This window comes from Echinops telfairi, unplaced genomic scaffold, assembly GCF_000313985.2.
Source record: "Echinops telfairi isolate 266 unplaced genomic scaffold, ASM31398v2 ScPeMD7_7410;HRSCAF=8448, whole genome shotgun sequence".
In the NCBI taxonomy this organism is placed as follows: domain Eukaryota; kingdom Metazoa; phylum Chordata; class Mammalia; order Afrosoricida; family Tenrecidae; genus Echinops; species Echinops telfairi.
This window is the reverse complement of record NW_022111310.1, coordinates 27,188,354-27,194,757: the sequence shown is the minus strand read 5'-3', so window position 1 is coordinate 27,194,757 and position 6,404 is coordinate 27,188,354.

Sequence of the window (6,404 nt, the reverse complement as noted above, 5' to 3'; positions counted from 1 at the left end):
CCGCAGGTTCTCTCCCTCGGCTTGCCTACCACACTCAGCTAGTGTTCGGGGCTCAGAGCCTGGAAGGTCTGGCAGGAGGGAGCAGAGGTCTGTGCTGGCTCCCAGGGGCATCCCCTGGCCCAGGGTGGAACCCATGCCAGGTGAGATCTGCTAGGGGACACCTCTGCCTTTCCAGCCGGAATGAGCTGTTCCCAGGGTCCGCTTGAACAAAAGCTAACCAGAAGCTGCCTCCCTCCTGTATGGCAGACCAGGGGAGGAAATGGGGCTCTAGCCCTCCCCTTGACCCCAGATCCACAGCCCTCCAGTAACTGCTCTTACAGGGTGAGGAGGTGGGAGTCCTGAGCGAATCCGCACAGAAGGACAGGTCAACTTAGGGATTTGAGAGCCCAGTTACTCAAGAGGGGTGGGGTGGGAGTGGAACGGCGAGGCTTTCTGGCGATGTAAGGAGAGAAGAGCTGGAACTAGACTCTTCCACTCCCAGCTCCTCCCTCCCTCCCTCCAGGTCCTGAGCCCAGCAAGTTACCTCCTGCCAGCATCTCTTCTCACCCCACCCTGCCCAGCACTGAAATAAACACTGTGTGGCTCTGGGGTTGGGGGGAAGAGCCTTACCATGGGAATCAGAAGAACTGAGTTTTCAAATCTAGATGTGACCTTAGACAACTCTCTTGACCTCCCCAAGCCTCTGTTTCCCCTGTTGGAACAAATAGCAATGTTCGATCAGGTGGTCTCTGGAGACAGATCCAGTGCTGACATGCAGTGACTGAGCCCTCCTTGAGGTCTGGCTCCAAGACCGGAGGTTTCGAGGTGGATGAATGGTGAGGCCCGTGGCCAACGGGAACAGATCATGTGCTGGTGCAGTGGCTAAAGACAGAGTATGGGTCAGGAGGGGTAAGGTGAAGCAGAGGGGAAGGAGTAGAGCAGATAAAGATCAGCGAGGAACGGGGCAGACGTGCTAGGATGTAGAACTGATTGACACTGGCCCTTCCAAGAAGCAGAGGCGTAGAGAAAGACACTCCTGTTTCAGAGGTTGGTGGTAATACCCAGGGAAGACCTGGGAATGGACCAGGTTGGGGGGGGTGGGTGAGGGTAGCAAGTGGTATGTGGATTTTGACAGGTTTTGCTAGGCAGTCTCAAGAGAGGGGCCAAGCATGCCCGTGGAGACCCATGGAGAGGTCCTAACCCTTGCCTCTTCCCTGGGAAAAGAACTGCGGCGTAGAGTCACCTCTCGCCCCGCTCCAACGTCTATGGTCTAAATGCCAAAGGTGATTTCCTAATCCCTGATGATGAATGTCCACTCATCAAGCAAGACTCAGTCCTGGTGTCCTCTAAAAAGTCACCTCCTGTCTCCGCTGGTTACAGTGACCTCTTGGTCACACCTGAACTCTCAGGGCCCAGTTGATAGAGGATGCCCATTGCATATTGGTTGGTTGAGAGAAATGAACAAAGTGTCCATGGGGAATGATTGGACGGATGGGGGAGAATATGGAACCTCTATGAGGTTGAGGCCAGGCTCATCATTGTAACTGCCAACCCATCCATCTGCTGTGACTACCACCAAAACAGTCAGCACCCTGTATCAGTTTCCTGTCTTCTCCGGCAGGGTCCATTGACCTCCAACACCCCTACAGGTCCAGCTTCACCCTAGACCCTGAGCCCTTCCTAGTCAAGTTAAGGATACTCTGCTCTTCCACCTCCTAGTGACATGAGGTGAGGTTTCTCTCTCTTCTCGACACCAAGGACATGTCATCCTGCCCACCCTACCAGAGGCCTTCGCTGGGGCCTGGGTTTGAATGACTACAGCCATATTCCCCCCTTGTTAAACCCCACCCATGAGAGCTGACTCTTAACCTGAATCGCTCATGGGAGTGCCCCACCCAGCCACACCTCTTCATGCAGCTTCTGAGCCGGACAAGAAAGTTCAGGAGTCAACCGAACATCTCTTCAAATCCCAAGTGGCACACACACACACACACCACCACCAACAACACCAACAACAACAACTCTCAATGTGACCTTAGGCATCCAACTGACCTTCTTGGATAGCAGGGGAGTCTGGGGAACTGAGTTAAAATCATGATGTGACCTGAGATCTTCCACTTTCTCTCCAAGCAGCAGAGTCCCGCCCCTCTCCCCCTCTTTACCCACTCAGTGCCAGACCAGGACAGGGCACTGAGATAACAATAACCCCAAACTCACTGCCTCGAGTCCCTTCTGACTCATAATGGCCCATGGACAGAGAAGAGCCACCCCTGTGGTTTCCTGAGTCTGTAAATCTTTATGAGACTGAGAAAACCTCCTCTTTCTCCCACCGAGCACTAGTGGGTTTGAACTGCCCGACAGATAATCCACTGCACCACTAGTCCTCCTGGCAAGTAATAATTGCTGCTATTTAGTGAATACTCACGATGTGCCTGGCAGAGGGCTGTGTGTTTTACATGCACAATCACACGATGACGTCAGTATTATTTTCCGTGTTACAGAGAAACACAAAATTGAGGCCCAGACCGTGCTAAGATGACTTACCCACGTTTGCACAAGTAAAGACCCAGCCTCCGTCTTCTGGAGCACCAAGCGGCAACATGCCCAAGGTCCGGCACTGCCAGGCTATGTTTGAAGTTAACTCACTGCTGGTGAGTCAGTTTCGACTCATAACAACTCTATACCACAGAAGCCCCTGTGGGTTTCCGAGACAGTAACTCTTTAGGGGAGTAGAAAGCCTCATCTTTCTGGCAGCAGTTGGTACGGAACTGCTTTTAGAAGGGACCAAAATGCATTGTCTGGTCAAGGCAGTGGTGGGGGGTGGGGAGTGGAGCAAGGGAGACAGTCTGATGGAAAAAAGGGATCCGTTTCGAGCTAGGAGTGGTAGCTCTCCCAGGGCCCCTCGATGGGTCACGCATTAGAGGGGCTGGGGAGCCTCATCTCCTTCCTAGCTCACAAGAGCCCAAGTTCTCTTCCCGTCCTCATTTGTGTGAACAGGAGACCTGACTGACCTGCTAACAGCTGGCGAGTGGAAAGCCGAAACTTGAACTCTGGTCTCTTTGATTTCAACATCTACAAGGTTAACTCCCTGCTTCACTCCAGCCCTGACTCTCTCAGGGCCCAAACCCTGGAATGTCCAAAGACCCAAATCCTAACAGGACTGAGCCAAGGAGGCAGATAAACAAACAGGACATTGGTGAGTGGAGAGTCCCCAAGCCGATGTGGGGAGTTTCCACTGCAGGGTCCCCTGCCGTACAGAGCTCACCCCAAGGCTGGCCAACACCAACCAGCACAAGCGCCATCCTTACCAGTCATGCCCCTGGCATCCTCTCCACCCGCCCTCACCATCAGTCTTATCTCCTGAGCATCAGACATCAGCTCCTGGGATCTGGAGACCCGGGCAGGCTGTGGCCTGTGACGGAAGAGCTCTGGCTGAGGGACGATAGTTGCTGAGGCTAACAAACTTCAGTTCCCTCGCCCCGCTCCTCCTCTGGCCGCATTAGATAGAGCTGAGGGAAGACTACTCTTTTTATGGCCCTCCTTTGATGTGTGACCTACTCTCCTCATTCTGCCAACACTGTGCCCAGACCTTACCCTGGCCTTCAGACCCCTTCATTCACTGCTCAGCAGGATGTCATGGAAGAACCCTGGAATGGGGCCACAAAAGTTCTCCCTGAACTACTCTGCCACCCTGGGCAAGTCAGCCTTCCCCCTGGACCTCAGTTTCCCCGCCTGGTAAGAGATCTGTTGAATTAGATGTGCTAAACACGGGAGGCTAGGGCTTGAGAGACCTTCTGGACCTGACTGTCAAGCCCAGCTTCAATATTCTAGTTGTATGGCATTAAGGCTGTTATCTGTCCCCTCGGAGCCTCAGCGTCCTCATCCGAAAATGAAGACTTATTTCCTAGAGCCATTCTGAGGACAGGATCACTTAGCTCATTTCCTGGCCCAGAGAAGCTATTTTGGCAAATGCTAATTACTGGTAGAATAGCTATGATCACTCAGTCTCCTCCCATATGATCCTAGAGCAACATTTGTACTAGATGTATAGAAAGAGGGTTTTTAAAAATAATTTTATGGGGGGGCTCATACAGCTCTTACCACAATACATACATACATACATTGTGTCAAGCACATTTGTACATTTGTTGCCATCATCATTTTCAAAACATTTTCTTTCTACTTGAGCCCTTGGTATCAGCTCCTCATTTTTCACCCTCCCTCCCAAACCCTTGATAATTTATAAATTATTATTATTTTTTCATGTCTTACACTGACTAATGTCGCCCTTCACCTACTTTTCTGTTGTCTGTCCCCCAGGGATGTGGTTATATGTAGTTCATTGTGATCGGTTCCCCCTTTCTCCCCCCACCTTCCCCTTCCCCTCCTAGTATCAATACTGTCATTATTGGTCCTGAGGAGTTTATCTGTCATGGATTCCCTATCTCTACAGCTCTTTCTGCACCTGTGTACATGCTCTGGTCTAGCTGGATTTGTAAGGTAGAATTAGGATCATGATAGTGGTGAGGAGGGCCAGGGGCATGAAAGAACTAGAGGAAAGTTGTGTGTTTCATCGGTGCTATACTGCACCCTGACTGACTCGTCTCTTCCTTGTGACTCTTCTGTGAGGGGATGTCCAATTGTCTACAGATGGGCTTTGGGTCTCCACTCTCCACTCCTCTTCATTCCCATTGATATGGTTTTTGTTCTGGGTCTTTGATGCCTGATACCTGATCCCATCGACACCTCATAATCACATAGGCTGGTGTGCTTCTTCCATGTGAGCTTTGTTGCTTCTCAGCTAGATGGCTGCTTGTTTGTCTTCAAGCCTTTAAGACCCCAGATGCTATATTTTCTGATAGCCGGGCACCATCAGCTTTCTTCACCGCATTTACTTGTGCACTCATTTTTGTCTTCAGGGATCGTGTTGAGAAAAGTTTTAAAGTGAATGAGTACAGGCAAGTGCTAGCCTATCTTATCAAGGATGCCTGTGGCTGCATGTAACAGCAGCCCAAACATGGAAGCTGAGAAACAAGAGGGGTGGGGGCATTCTTTTCCTCAAACAACCAAAAAGTCAGAGGTCAGCAGCTCCGACCTGGTGAAGCTGCTCAGGGATGCCATCAGGAGTCCTGATTCTTTCTGTCTGGTCCATGGGCTTCAGAACACCTTGCATCCCATGCTTAGCAAGCACCTCGTGTCCACATTCCAGGCAAGAAAACACAAGAAAGGGAAGAGGCGGTGCCAGTCCATTTCCACTTATAGCTCTTTCCCCAGAACTGGGTCCCGTGGCCTCACTTAGTTGTAAAGGAGGTTGAGAAACTGGGTATTTGGAATAGGCTAACAAAGGACAGAGGATCAGAAATGGAAAGTGGGCCCGGGAACCACAAGTGTCTGCCCAACTCAAGATGAGGTCTCTCCTGGTGTGGGCTGGGTTTCTGACGTGTGGCTTCTCAGTGAATTCAGAAACCAGTCTGGGCTGCAGGACAGACATTCCTCGTCCCTGCATAACCTACCCTGTTGAGTCCATTCTGACTCATGATGTCCTCAGGCATGTCAGAGAAGAACCGGGTTCCACAGGGTTTTCAATGGCTGATTTGTGTGTCTCTGGGTTAGTTCGGACATATAATGCGTTGGTTACTAAGGGAGTGTATGAACTGTTTGTTCCTGCCTCAGATAGAATCTGGGAACTGAAGGACCACATCAGAGCTGGACCTCCATAAGATCCAACCCAGCCCCTTGGGTGACAGGAGAGAATCAGAGACTCCGAGCAGTGTAGGAACTTGGCCAAGGTCCTATAGCTGGGACCATCTGAGATAAAGCAGAAATTCTTCCTCTGGGTCCTATGGCCTCTTATGATGGCACCAAGTCACATAAGAAACAGCAAAGGGTACCTCATTCAAAGAACCGAAAGTCGAGGAGGCGAGACTCTGCCTTTCCAAATGACCCTGTAGCAGCTCTCCTGCAGCAGCCCTTAAAAGTCTTGAGCGTTCCACATAGTAGCAAGACTTACTCATCATGGCCCGGCCTGTGTTCCTGCTTTCACACCTCGGAGAGGACTTACGGGCAGGCAATTCTATAGACCTGACTGAACACTTTCACTTACATCATCTTCTCCCTTAATCCACACAGTAACTTTCTATTTTCAGCCCTTATGTAAGCTTCCCGTTACAAGTGACACCCAATTCCTGGTTTGAGTGAAAAAGAAAGTCTGGGGCCCAAGCTGAAAATGCAGGGGCAGACAGACTGGAGCCCGGACTTTGGGGTCTCCCCCTTTCTTTTCCTCTCCCTGGCTTCCCAGTCAAGCAGGTGCCCCCAGTGACAGTCTGGAACTCCCAACTGGCTTCACTTGGCGTGCTCCTCGTGTCCTGATGCCCTGTAAAAGGAGAAGGCCTTTTTCCCGGCAGTGCAGGGAAAGCTCCCGGGAC